This window comes from Lepisma saccharinum, chromosome 2, assembly GCF_977018435.1.
Source record: "Lepisma saccharinum chromosome 2, izLepSacc3.1, whole genome shotgun sequence".
Taxonomy (NCBI): Eukaryota; Metazoa; Arthropoda; class Insecta; order Zygentoma; family Lepismatidae; genus Lepisma; species Lepisma saccharinum.
Window position 1 is genome coordinate 161,160,613 of NC_139230.1, and position 15,104 is coordinate 161,175,716.

The window sequence follows — 15,104 nt, forward strand, 5'->3', positions numbered from 1 at the left end:
CTTTGGGCTCGAAATCCATGACGAGCTTCTTCTGGTTGGAATCGGGTGGACACTTGAACTCGGGTGCAGGGGGGAGATCGCTGAACAAATCCTGCAGCTTCTCGGAGAACTCAAGGTCCACCTCGGCGAAGAACCCATGTTCCGAATCGTCGAAGCTTTCGACGTCGAAGTTGGAAGGGTCAGCCCACTCGAAGCCTCTAAAGGGGAGTGACTGCATCATGGAGTGCCCGTAGAGGTTATTGACGTCCGTGTACATAATATAGCTGGACGGCTGTGAGGGCTCGTAACCGGTGGCCATGTGGTGATTGTTGGCGCGCGAGTGTCGCTGCGACACCTGGACCATTCCACCCCGCACGGCACGTTCCACAAACAGCATCATGTCCACGTCCGAAAGAAGCTCCAGCTCGATCTTCGTCACCAGAAACATGGCTGACCACGCCAGTCCGGGGAGACTATAGAAGTAGGCAGGGTCCAGCTGGTAGATCTTCATGGCGGTCGCACGGAACGTCTGGAACACGTCGGCGAGGAGCGTCACATCAAGTCTGAGGTAGGCGTCGTGGTAGTCCCCGAGAGTTCGACAGCCCAGCTTGTGCCACATGGACTGGGCATGGTGATAGTCATCCTCGGTGATGTTCGAGCCTCGCAGCTGACTGTAGAACTTCGCCTGGGGGGGTAGCGACGTCTCTGCGAACTTGGAAGGGTCTGTAATATATTCGTAGGGATAGACCCCCTTACGCTTGAAGAGGCCGGCGTCCAAGTTCGGAAAGTTTCCGGAGGTGATGAGCATTTGCTCGTCGCTAAGCTTCCCTGCGAGAGCATCGAGGCTGGCCGGGAGGAACCTCAGGGAGTCGAGGAAGCGAAGTTCGACGGTAGAGTGTGATCCTGGGATCGACACTCGTTTGCTCACACTGATGTAACGCTCCTCGTTCTGGGCAAGAACGTTGATTCCCTTGTTGTCGTATCCAAGATGCCTGATCAGGTGGTGGAAGTCGTACCCCGAGCCATTGTGGAAGAAGATCGGGATAAATCGAGGGTCCCGGGCCATGAGGTTGCATCCGTTGCACCATGGACCAACATATCTACCGGTAAAGTGATCGTGGTGTTGGACTTTACGGTTGTTGGCGGTGTACTCCTTGACGCAGACAGGGCAAGTGATGGCCTCGTCGTGTCTACGCTGTTCGTCGGGGGACAGTGGGAGCATAGACTTGGGGGCCAACAGTACCTTCCCTATCTCGATGGCCTCGACAACCATCCTCTCGAGGAAGTGTTTGGCTGCGTCGGGACCACGGTACACGTAGGGCTCGGGGGCGATGTGCTGGTCTCGTCGCACCACAACGTAGGCATAACTCGAGGCCTCGTGGAGTTGGTAAGGGGTGGTGGAAGAAACTTCGGGGTCAGGATCGCAAGTGGACAGGGGTTTGAGGAAGGCTTCGAAATCCGCGATGATGATAGCGGGATGCTCTACCATGGCACCGTGCATGTGGAAACGCTCCACAGTGCCAGGTTTGGGCAAGACTGCCACACCCGGCTCGTTGGCATTGCAGTAGATCTTGTGGCTGGCAAGCTTCTCTGCAGCGATGTTGGGGCCTCTGATGCGCTGATAATCCTGCTGTTCTCGATTATGAAATATTGACAAGCACCTGCGACACACCTCGACGTGGGTTTTGTCTTTGCTCTGTTGGCTCGACACCAACCGGGAGAGGGAACGGATAAGAGTGTAGTGGTGATGGGTCTCGTCCTTGATGAACAGAAGGTGAATTTCCTGCGCACCATCAACGTTTACGTCGCTCACCCGGATGGGGTACACCGCATTTTCGTCAGTGAGACCGTAAACGTTGATGGCCAGCCGCGCACGAGCCTCAAACTTTCGAATGTCCGTGACCTCTACCGGGTAGTCGATCCCAGCCATCGCAACTTCCAGCTCTGCCTCGTAGGGTAGGTAGTGGTTAACTCGGTGTGGTTGGTTTTTCCAGTGGACAGGGTGTAATGCTGCAAGCACCGACCAGAGAAAGCACTTGGCGTCACTGTTCTGAATGTTCAGGACGGCCCTTTTTGCCGCAATGGTAGGTGGTAAGGGGACGTAGCTGGAGGCGGAGAGAGGTATGAACTTGCAAAGTTTGACGCACAGTTCGTGAGGCTCGCCACACAGCGAACCCCCCGAGCCTTTAGCTTGATGTTCTTCTTGTTTTGCCACCAGCTCATCGGTACACTGGTTGTAGATGACCTCGAGGTTGTCGACATCCGCCAGATGCAGCGTCTTCGCCTTGGTGTTGTGGCAGAAGCTGTAAATTTCGTCAGACGGCTTCTTGTACTGGCAACGTAGCGATGCGTAGAATTTAGTGGAGTGCGTTGCAAGCGTATCACCGAGGATGGAAATAATCTCTGCTCGCTTCTCCTCCAAAAAGCTACGTACGTCGCATGAGCCCTCCGAAGTGATGACAAAATCTTCTAACAACCGCTCGAAAGCAGTCTGGTTCGCTTTCGCCACAGGCTTGACGCGTTTGGCGGATGGTAGCGAGTCGGCTTCCGCTTTCCTCTTGGTCGAGCTGGTCGACGGTTGGGGAACAGGTGCTCCGACGACAACTTTGCATGATGTTATATGCCTCTTTAAATTATTAATAGTAATAGGTATACCGCACCTGGGACATGGTTTTTTAGCGGTTACACGCTTACCAGGTGCGCAGGTACGACAATGTCTTGCAAAATTTTGGCTTGATATGGTTATCTTGCACACAGGGCAACTTTTCTCAGATTGCATTTTGTTGAAAATATTTGTGGGGTATGTTATTATATATATATATAGTGGAGTGCCACAAAATAAATACTGTGCAATAATTCACAATGGTGTTGGGTTTGGTGGGAGTGTGCTATTTATGCTACTTCTTGCTTCTTAATGAATCCTGTAAATAATTGAAAAAAAAAATAATTAAGCTTGTGTATAGAAAACACGAAAATATTATGTGTGCATAATTCTACCAAACAATCTTTTTTTTCTAACCATCAGCCCTCTTGGCGTATGAAGTATAAATCATAATTTCAGAAAACATGGTTATTTTCCGCTCGCCATTTTAAAAATCAAACCATAAGCATTATTTATGTTTATAGTATTCGTCGAGCGATAGCAGATAGAGCAAGAATCGTTTTCCTACAACCCATAGTTGATGAATTACAAAACATCTTAGAAATTACATCTTGAAATTTTAATCCAAAATAACTCGAAAACAGCAGGCAGTAGTCATCATCCCTCCAATAAGTTGTAGAGTACTTCTAATTTTGTATCGAATGCTATTAAAATTTTCGAATTAGAGTAAAAACTAAGCCGGCAAATCAAGTTTCTCAAAAAAATAAAAAATTGTCTGTATTTCCGAAACTTGAGGGGGTAGAATCGATTTTATTTGCTAGTCGAATAGTTCTCGTCGAATCCTATCCAACAAACCTAAAATCATCATCCTAGCTCAATTAGGAGCCGAGAAAATCGCGCGCGCGCGTGTGTGTGTGTGTGTGTGCGTGTGTGTGTGTGCGTGTGCGCGGCACATCGTTCCCCCGAGAGAGAGATAGGTTTACAAAGGTCGCGATATACAAACATTGGCCCCCGGGAGTTGGAAAATTACGATATGGCGCATTCGCTCATTACTGTTCCCAGCTATAAGTTTTTCTCTCTCTCTCTCTAGCCCCTTGCCTTACAAGAGCAAACCATTAAAGCAAGCCCCACCGAGCTTTATTTTCGGGTGTAGTGTTGCCAACATCTTACTCGAAAAAATTGCCAGCCCCTTGCTTTAGGTTAGGTTACCCCAAAAACCTTGGTGATTTTTTCGAGTGAGGAGCTGGCAACACTGCGAGAAAAAGGTTGCCAGCTCCTTGCTTTAGGTTAGGCTAGACCAAAAACCTTGGTAATTTTTTCGAGTAAGGAGCTGGCAACACTGCGCCATCAAATAGAGCTCATGCCTTACGGGAGAAATCCATTAAGGCGAGCTCCTCACTTCAGCTCCTCACTTGATGTTGGTGAACCCGGGCACTTCCTCTACTGATAATACTTTCCAATTACATACATCGAATTTATCATATTAATTTTCCATAGACAAAATTCCATTTTGCTAATTAATTTTGAACATTTTACTCCAGCAAATACTTTGACAACAGGAGAAGTTGACAAAATTCGGACCACCAATTTGTTTTCCTTATGGATGTTAAAATGGGAATCAATTTTCAACGATAATAGGTTCTCTCATAAGTTGTCCCAGGCTTCCTCTATCGGAATGAGATTGAAGAAATAATGCTAATAGATTTATTTGAAATTTAGCAAAATGTGAAAAAATGGTGATAGTTTTGAAGAAAATAACCATTGTGGGAGTCTATAATAATTATTACAAATTTATATTACTATGAATGATAATTTTAGGGAGAAAATATAAAACACACTTAAGTAGTGCTAATTGAGGGTTTTAAAGTAATACTTGGTACGAGCCCTTTTTTTTATGGATTTAACCTCAGTGGTAGCATATTTTGACGATTTTTTTGTTGATTTTATAGCGTTTGACGACTTTTCAGTGCAATTTTTACCGCATCTAATTTTTTTCCCACTCATACTTGGTACGAATGCCACGATCTTACGTGATGTAACTTAACCTATTCATTTATTACGTGCTAAACTACACGAGAGCCTCTACGTGCTTTGACAGTTCTGCAACCGAAAGTGAGGCTCGACTTAATGGTTTGCTCTTGTAAGGCATAAGCCTTATTTTCTCGTAGTGTTGCCAACACCTTACTCGAAATAAAACCTTGGTCTAACCTATGTTATTGAACTGCGTCGTCACGTCCAAACCCGCATGACTTCCGGACACTAGTCGTTCTATTCATACTTTTTCTTACGTATAGGTGTACATGATGAATCCCAAAACAGATTTTTCCTAAGTCTTGCCGTTTCCAAGATAATCCCACTTCCGGTCGCCATTTTGGATTTCCGAGCATAAGTTCTTTTCATACTTTTTCTCACGTGTAGGTGTACATGATGAATCCCAAAACAGATTTTTCTTAAGTCTCACCGTTTCCAAGATAACCCCACTTCCGGTCGCCATTTTGGATTTCCGAACATAGGTTCTATTCACACTTTACTCACGTATAGGCGTACATGATGAATCCTCAAACAGATTTTTCCTAAGTCTTACCGTTTCCAAGATAACCCCACTTCCGGTCGCCATTTTGGATTTCCGAACATAGGTTCTATTCACATTTTACTCACATATAGGTGTACGTGATGAATCCGTAAACAGATTTTTCCTTAGTCTTACCGTTTCCAAGATAACCCCACTTCCGGTCGCCATTTTGGATTTCCGAACATAGGTTCTATTCATACTTTTTCTCACGTATAGGCGTACGTGATGAATCCGCAAACAGATTTCTCCTAAGTCTCACCGTTTCCAAGATAACCCCACTTCCGGTCGCCATTTTGGATTTCCGACCATAGGTTCTATTCATACTTTTTCTCACGTATAGGCGTACGTGATGAATCCGTAAACAGATTTTTCCTAAGTCTCACCGTTTTCAAGATAACTCTAGTAGTGCAGGTGCACGGGTTCTAAGCCATCAATTGAGGATCAAAAAACCTTAAAAACTCACTTTCTCTCCACGTTCCGCGCCTCATTTATTGCGCTGACGATGTTTCGCAGCGAAGAAAACAGCACCAAAACATCAAATACTCACTTTACTCATTTGAGGATCAGTGTTGCCAATCCACCCCAAGAAAACCAAAACCTAAAAAAAAACTCATTTTCTCTCATTTATTGCGCTGATGATGTTTTCAGAGCGTGTTTATATATCGTGACCTTTGTAAAAACCTCTCTCGGGAACGATGTGTAGTGGAGTTTAGAGAGTTCTGCTCCCTTAAGTGAGGTTCAGTGTTGCCAACCTCCCAAAGAAAAGTGGACAGAAAAAAAGCTCTGGCATCATTTTTTTTAAGCTCCTCCTGCTCTTATGCTAACTCGTCCTTTGACCTACACACTTTTGAAATGACTTACGACATTTTGCTATAAGTCTGCTGTCTCCTCTTACTGTAAAAGGTCCCTCAGTGTAATCTACTACGACCTTGTGTGCTCTCAGCGTAATCTGCTACGATGTTTTTTTTTTAAACTCTTATGTGTGATCTTCTGCGGTGTGTGTGTGTGTGTGTGTGTGTGCGATAATCAAAATTATTTTTGTTAAGACCCTCAAAAAAAAAAAAAAATCATATCCCGCCACAGAGAGAGTGGTGGGGGGTGCGCGCGTGGTGCCCAACACCGGACGACGATCTAAACCAGCCGCAGCATTTTTGGCATACTCTGTAATTGTTCGTGGTGGGTTGCAGCGAGGAAGATTCCGTGCCTACGAGTATAACTTTCAAATCTGAAGAAATGAGCGTCGTGGGGTTGTGTTGCTTAGCGTCTGCAAGAAACACATCGTATGGCAAAATTCGCAGCACGAGTCAGGTACGTCGCAGCAGGAGAATTCTATGCGAATGTTGTTGCCCGGGACGAAATGGAGCAAGCAGCACGCTTCGTTCTCCTGGAGGTCTATCTGGTCGAGGATCAAGCTAAATCCTAACTTCGGGGAAACGACCGCTTTAACGGTATTGTTGCTGCTGTTTGCCTCGAATCGCCTGGCTCCGAAACTGCGATCATCTTTCATGTGAAAATAAGAAAAGAGCGTTCGCACGACGTCGACCCACGGCGAGGGGATCTTTACCCAGTTCACGCGCTCGATGCGCTCCCGAACGAACGCGGAATCCTTTTTGGGGAAGTAGCGTTATTTGCTCGCGTCTAGGTTGAGAGAATCGATGTACAGTCAAAGAAAGTAGTTCTTGGGCCACGATACCTACGATATCGTTACATCTTAAAGCCTGTTGTCTATTCAACCCAAATAACAAAATTGTCGCTTAGGTTTGCCTGGAGGACCTGGATTCTCGGAAACGATTGAGCATTGGCAGCAGCGTGAGTCATACTCCCAGGCCCAGCCATAACAAACAACAGCTGGGTGCCGTGAGACCACCAGAGAAAGTTTCAGGAATTGGTTTCTTAACAACAGCTACTCGTAAGGAAATGTTCTCTTTACTGATATTATAGTCATTGTCAAGAAAGTTCACTGAACTGGTGGTTTTCATCGAATCATCATCGCGTAACACACGCTGTCAACCCAGAAGTCCTTGAAAAAGATTGGAATTAAAAACAACTACTTGACAAATGATAAGACGAATCAATATTCATTAGTTCCAACTTAGAATTTTGTGTAAGGCATGGATCATCATGTCCTATCATCCATTTCATAGCTTCATTAATCATCCTCATCACCTTTGTTGACGCAAGTGCTAGAAAAGCAATATAAAATAAGCAAAATTAAGAAATTAATAAATGACATTTTCAGCGATTTCACGCAGCAACTCAGTTGCATGTAGACAAAGTTTCATTAATCGGGAACCAAGGGTTCACTCGTTCTGCTTCATTGTCATTTTCCCTCCACTTTGCCTGCCGCGACTAACCTGATGTTGATTCATGCAACATTAATTAAAATAACCAACCAACGAAACAATCCACAAAGGGCACCAAAGCGGCGCATTTTAAGAATAGGTAAACTATCTGACATTATGCTAATTTAGGATTTAGTAATAAAATTGAAATTTGGGGTGGTTCAGTTAAGTGGCTGCACATCCATTACGTAATCGCGATATCAAATTGTCTACACCTATGTAAAGTTCCAGTCCCCGTGATGGAATATGTAGCGCAAAGCCATGGCTTTAAGATCAAATCTGTTTTGTTATTGTTAAATTATTCATAACAACGATTTATGATTACATTAAACACATGAATGAACATACACAATGAACCCATTTTGGTCGGAATTTGAATTCGGAACCTTATTCGGCAAGAAATACAAATATCCATAAGGCATGAGTGTTTCATTGGAGATGTTCATCTACTTCCGTCATTTTATCACTAATATATTTATTTAATATACAATAATAAATCACAACTAAGTAAAAATAAATATTATTTTGCATTTTTACTTGCATATGTTTTTTTACGGTTAGTGTGAACTGGCACCTGTTTATTTACGTGATTGTTCTGTATGTTTCGTGTGTAGTTAAAGATGGGGAAAATGCTTGTGGAACGATTAGGGCTATAAGAATTCCGTCCGTGACAGATTGGTTAGCACAGTGCGCTACGATGTCTAATGTCCTGGGTTCGAATCCCGTCGTGCGTATGGGTGTTCTTTGTGAGTGCCCCTTCATCAATTTCATCATATCACTCATCCTCGTCTTCGCGATTAGCAAAAAGTAAAAGAAAAACGACGCTAAATAAGAAAATAAGGAGAGGTTATAAGAATCATTCTTAATTCCGGACGTGTCCTATATTTCATAGTTGTGTCTGGCCTCCGGAAGGAATTTGAAAGAAATCACAAATGTCTTATAAGTATTTTGGGCATCACATAACTTCAAATTAGATGAAGAAACAGAAAATGTGAAGGGAGTCTGAGATAACGTGGTTTCTTGAAGAAGTATGCTTAAATCAAAGAGTGTGCATGGTTGGTAATGGATTTTCGAAAAAAAAATACAATACCAGCTCAGAAATTACTTCCCGATGTTTTAGATCCAGAAAAGTCCGGATATATGTATAAAAATGCTTGCTTTGTGAAGTTTTATCGATAATTTGTCGGTAATTTGTTCGAAGTAACAAGTTTCATTCCAGAAATTACATATGCAGTCCTTATTGGATTGATTGATTTGGTGTTTTAAGTCCACTTTTGCACAGTAAGGCTAATCGGGACTGGACCTACATCTTAAAGCGGGGTCTGAAATACTATGTGCCTCCACCGAGTACCGAACCCGGGACTCCTTGATCACAAGGCGACGACGCTATCACTGCGCCATCGGGGAGGCCCAGTCCTTATTGGAGAAATAAGGCACACAATTCTGTTTTTTCCCAGTGTATAGTAGTCTTTTACATTTCAATAAACAAAATCTTGCAGAGTTTGTGTACGAAATTGTGAACTTTTTCCTTCCCGAATTCATGGAAATGTTTTCCCTTCCTGGCCCCGTCTCGACGAAAAACGTTCTGTCTTGCATACACAAGTTGAAATCACATACGGCCGTGCTATTCATTAGCAGTTAAGGAATTTTGAACTCAACCGTTCACTTCAACATTAATTTTTGAGCTGAAGATATGTCATATTCTCGTTATATGCTAAGATATCCTAGTAACCAATTATATTTACTGGAAATGCGTTCGTGTCCAACATTTTGAGATAATTTTTCCTACTTTCTACTGAAGAGTGATCTGATAGCCCTATTTGTGATGAAAACTATTTATACTTAATTTCTAATATAATTTATTCCATTTCCTTCAACTTCTATTACCTTGTTATTACCTCCAATGCTTACACGACTCTTCCTTCGTGCCGACCTTTGGGTTCAGAAATGTTTACAACACCCCCATCTCCCGCGTGTAAATAGCAGACAACAACACTCTGGAAAACCATAATGTATACAACTTGTTTACTACATATTATACGAAAATATTAGAATGTTAGCTTGATATAACTGTGAATTGTAACGAACGAAATAAAATACCTGTTTTATACGCACACTGGAACGAGCGCAGGCCTGCTGTGAGTCACTCTGGCAGTGAAGGTCACTGATCGAAGCAGTTGGTGCTTGCTTACTACAAGCAGGCGCCTTATCTTTTGGTCAAGGAAACACGGAAATCTTCGTTACTTTTGTTTTCGCCAGACTAATGATGAACATTTATGGGAACGTAAGGAGCAGTATCATGCATTCTTTTGGAATTAGATTTCGTGACGTTCAAAAAATATCATAACAATATGTAAATCTCTTTTGTGACCTACACTGAACTTATGTTAAAGTTTCATTGACATGTGAAAGCGAAAATTTATAGATCCTTCTTCCTTACGATTTCTAAACAACCGAAGAGTGTGGTGAACGTGAAACTACTCATTGTTCGCAACAACAATATGTATTATACAAATGGTCTCTAATCAAAAACCTTATTACATCACAGGAAGTGATTTTTAAAACAATTCTACCACGTATCCAACGTAACCAATATTCAGATTGATTCCAAGCTTCTCTTTGTGTTATTTTGTGTCGCATTTTTACCTTTTGCGATAATCGCGACGATGAAGATGATGGAAAATGATACGAATGCAATGCTACATCTAAGCCTCAACAGATTTCGAACCTGGATTATCTGGCTTTGTAGAGAGTTACGGTGATTTTGATTTGTATTTTCATTTGTTATTTTAAGTCCACTTTATGCACAGTAAGGCTAATCGGGACTGCTTCTACAGTTTAAAGTGGGATCCGAACTACTATGTGTCTCCACCGGGTATCGAACCGGGGACTCCTTGATAACAAAGCGACTCCGCTACTACTGCGCCATCGGGGAAGCTAAGCGAGAGAGAGAGAGAGAGAGAGAGAGAGAGAGTTACGGTGACTACGGAAATGAAGAATTGAAAGTAGCAGAAAGACTAAGCTATTCTTTAGTCAATATTGGTATCGTTAATGAATATTATGAATGTCAGTTCAAATTGAAAAAAAATAATAAACTACGAAATTTCCAGAGTGTCGTTCCAAATCGTTAATTTTTCTCTTACCACACATTACTTTGCTACTAGATATTCGCATGCTAAGATGTAGAAAGTGTTACATTTTAAGTGTGTGGAATTGAGATTCTGTATTTCTGAGAATGGAGTAGTGGGAAAAGGATCACCTCACATGTTTGCATTAAACCCGCCCCCCACACACACACGCACACAAAAGATATAGGCTGTTGTTCTTATATAGAAATATAACATGTATGAATTGTGTCAAGAAATATTGGAGCCTATTCACATCCCTACGGAACTTGGAAGAAAGCACACGTAGAGATTGGGAAGTTTTGTTTCGACAAAATCGGGATGTAGGGCTATAGTAAATAAAAAGCAAAGTACTACCTTTTGCTTTGCACCAAACCATGAAGGCGTATAGGGGGTGTGGAGTTAGGGCCTCAAGCTTTCTTCATCAGGCCGAAGGTGGGGATGATGTGATCAGCACAACGCCCCTGGCCGCCTTCTCCCCTTCCCCAGAGTTTCCTCCAGGTACCCACTTTATACGACGCTGGGTGGGCACCAGAGCAGCTTGAACAGGTGAACAAAATCCCGATTCTCCCCCGTCGGAGATCGAACCCAGATCTCTCGCATGGTAATAAAACGCCCTAACGACTGAGCCACTGCAGCACACATAGTATAGTAGCCTATGTAAGAATTGTTTTAGCGTTTCGTTCAACGTTTTTAGGCGAATCATTTTCGGAGATATAACGTGTAGGTCATGTCGGTTCTGCGATCTGGCTTGAGAAAAGGCGATTTTCTGACGAACAACATTTTACCTGACAAGTCACGTGACTTTCTTACATTTCCTGTGCCTGTTCCCTTATGCATGAAAGACGGGTTGCTCTTGAGACAGACAGAATCACCCGATCACCGAAAGGTGCAATGTGTGTTACCTACCCTTCCGGCATTATTTACTGCCATTAAAGTCTTATGGGGAAGAACTTTTTTCCACCACTGTACGTGGCCCAAGACCACACTTGGTGGTGCTGCTGCTACCCTCAACAATCTGGTGGAAACGAAAATTATCAGGCAGGATCGTCCGTTCGAAGGTTTTGTACTGATTCGATATTCTTTTTTCAGTCCTCAGGAGGCGCAGAAATTGAGTTTTGAAGGCGTCAGTTTCGGTTACGTCCTGGTACAAATCTTTCAGGACGTTCAACTTGTTTTCCAAAACAGTATAATGCAACACCAAGTAATTGATGTTGCAGTGTATGATGAAGAACGTCGGGATGATGCAGCAGAATCGATAGATCAGACCCCAGCCGAGAAAGTAATGCGTGTGGAAACGATGTTGGGTCGTCCACGTGAATTCGTTCAGAACGTGGCTGTCGCAAACGGTATTTGGGAAAATCGTTCGCAGGTACACGGCCGGATCTTTTCCGAAAAAACCTTCTCGAAAACGTGTGACGCCAAGCCAGAGCGTTGATGCAATCGCTCTTGAAACTAGCCAGCTGTGGGGGCTGACAGATCGAGCTTCCTCCCCAGATCGAATTGAGTCGCGTGCTTTTCCACGAACTCCAGGTAAGCCTTCGCCGTGGGCCATACAATTGTCGTGACGATCTGTTCCCCCGAGAAATTCTATATAAAATAACATACCTGAAATTCTATTCGCAGTATAGATTGATTTTTTTTTTTTTGAGTTTTGTAATCACCCCAAGAAATTCTATATAAAATAACATACTTGAAAATTGTATTCACAGTATAGATTGAATTTTTTTGAGTTTTGTAATCACCCCGAGAAATTCCATATAAAATAACATACCTGGAAATTATTTTTTTTGGTTTGTGTGATCTGAGAAAGCATAATGGAATCCACCAGTTTGATCGAATGTGTTACTTGCGAAAAATTAATATCTAAAACTAATATTAGCAAGCACAGGGCAAGATGTAGCGAAACAGCTTCGAGAATTAATCGTTCGTTACCTTCTAAGCCTTGTGCACGATGCGGAAAGATGATCAGCATTGCAAATTTAAGTAAACACCTCAAAATTTGCAAACCATCGACCGAACGAGGAACATCGAAAAGGAAAATCGATGATCCAGGAACCGAAGCTTCCACTTCCAAGCAAATTAAATTATGTAATGAACGAAAACCAATTAGATCTGCATTTAACCGTCATATTCAGGATTTCTCTTTTACTTCGGAACCAGGCCGGGACATTCTTAGTTTCTTGCGTGAAACGAAAACATCTGTACTAAATATTTTGAAAAATAAACTTGAAAACAACTCTATAAAAGTATACGTTGATCTATTTTCCGAATACGAAAAAGTCGACGGTACAACAAGTATTTTTTATCATCGAGCAAAAAACCAGGCTCTTCATTTGGCGGACGTCGATAATTTGGACGAATTTTATTCCGATCTTTCAAATGAGCTGGTTAAGAAACACGACGATTTCGAGGCTAAAGGGTCGGGATGGTCTCTGTGTGGAAGTCCTCACACGTTAACCGTTTACGTGAACCGATTCTCGCCTCTTCGCGCTTCCAGCTACGTTCCTCTTCCACCGAACATTCAACACAAGAGGGCTGTGTTAAATATACAGAACAGCGATAAAAAATGTTTCCTTTGGTGTATATTGGCTGCACTGCATCCTGTTCATTGGTCAAATAATCCAGAACAGGTTTCTAATTACAAGCAAAACGAGACCGAGTTTCAAAGTGTAATGTCTGGCATCGAATACCCGGTGACATTGTCGGATATAACAAAGTTCGAAAATCGTGCAGGAAAACGCATCGCTATTAATGTGTATTCCTTCACGTCAGATAAACATGTCGTGCATCCCGTCAGGATAAGCGATATCGACGATGACGATGCTCGTGTGATTAATCTCCTTCTAATTTCAAACGAGGATGTTCATCACTACACGCTAATTCGTTCTCTATCACGTTTGGTCAGAAGTCAAACTACCAAGTATGCAAACCACATCGAAGTTTGCTCGAGATGCCTAACCACGTTCGACGATCGAAAACAATCCAATTATCGAAATTACACCGGACGTCAGATTGCTATCGAGAAACTTGCCGAACATAAAATTTACTGCGGTGACAACAGACCGACTTGCATGTTGATGCCGAAATCAAAAGAGGTCGAAGAATTTAGGATGCATAAGGCATTGTTCGAACATCCTGCAATCATCATTGCTGATTTTGAGTCTTTTCTCAAACCGTTGTCGTACTGCGAACCAGACCCCGAACTTTCTTCCACAACACCGTATCAGTTGCACGAAGCCTCGAGTTTCGGATATGTTGTCGTGCGACAGGATAGGATAGATGAACCGTATGTTTACCGAAGACCAGACGTAATCAAACATTTTTTTGAAAAGATGGTTGAAGAGGTTGAGACCGTTGGCAGCTTCTTACGCGAATCGAAACCAATGCTTCCATTATCCAGCGATGAACTTCAATCTCACAATAACATTGAAACGTGTCCGGTGTGCGATCAACGTTTCACCGACGAAAATCGGAAAGTATTTCACCATAATCACTTCACCGGAAACTACATCGGTGGAATCTGTAACACGTGTAATCTAAAGATCCAAAAACCTACGTTTGTCCCCATATACCTTCATAATGGCAGCGGTTACGACTTCCATCTCTTAATTCGGAATCTTGGATATGATGGACAAAAAATAAATATTCTAGCAGAGAATGAAGAAAGGTACATCAGTGTCAGCAAGCGAGTATTGATTCCGGGAACAAACGAAACTGTGGAGATGAGATTTTTAGATTCATACAGATTTTTATCTGCGAGCTTGGACGCTCTTGCAAGCAAACTTTCGGCTGAACAATTTAGAATAACGAGAGCTAATTTTCCCACCGTAGACATAGAAATGATTAGACGTAAAGGGATTTATCCTTACGAATATGTTAGTGATAATTCTAAATTTAACGACGACACTCTTCCACCTCAAAAAGAATTTTACAGTCGACTCAGAGAGAAAGGAATCACGGACGATGAATACGAACACGCGCAACGGATGTGGGACAAATTAGGATGTAGGACACTCGGCGATTATCACGATGCCTACTTGAAACTGGACGTGACGATACTCGCGGATGTTTTTCAAGCATTCAGGAAAACGTCGGCGAATATTTACAAATTAGATCCTGCATATTTTTACGGTCTCTCGGGCTTAGCGTGGTCTGCCATGTTATTACAGACAAAAATAAAACTCGAATTGATACCGGACGTGGACATGTTATATTTTATCGAGAGGGGGATACGAGGTGGAATGGTGCAATGCGTACAGAGACATGCAAAAGCAAATAACGTTCACATGACAGAAGAATACGATCCTAACGAACAATCGAAATACATATTTTATGTGGATGCAAATAATTTATACGGACATGCTATGATACAAAAACTTCCTTACGGCGGGTTCGAATGGGTGGATACCACTTCCATTAACATTAATAACTTCAACGACTGTGAATTTGGCTTGTTTATAGAGGTGGACCTCGAATTCCCC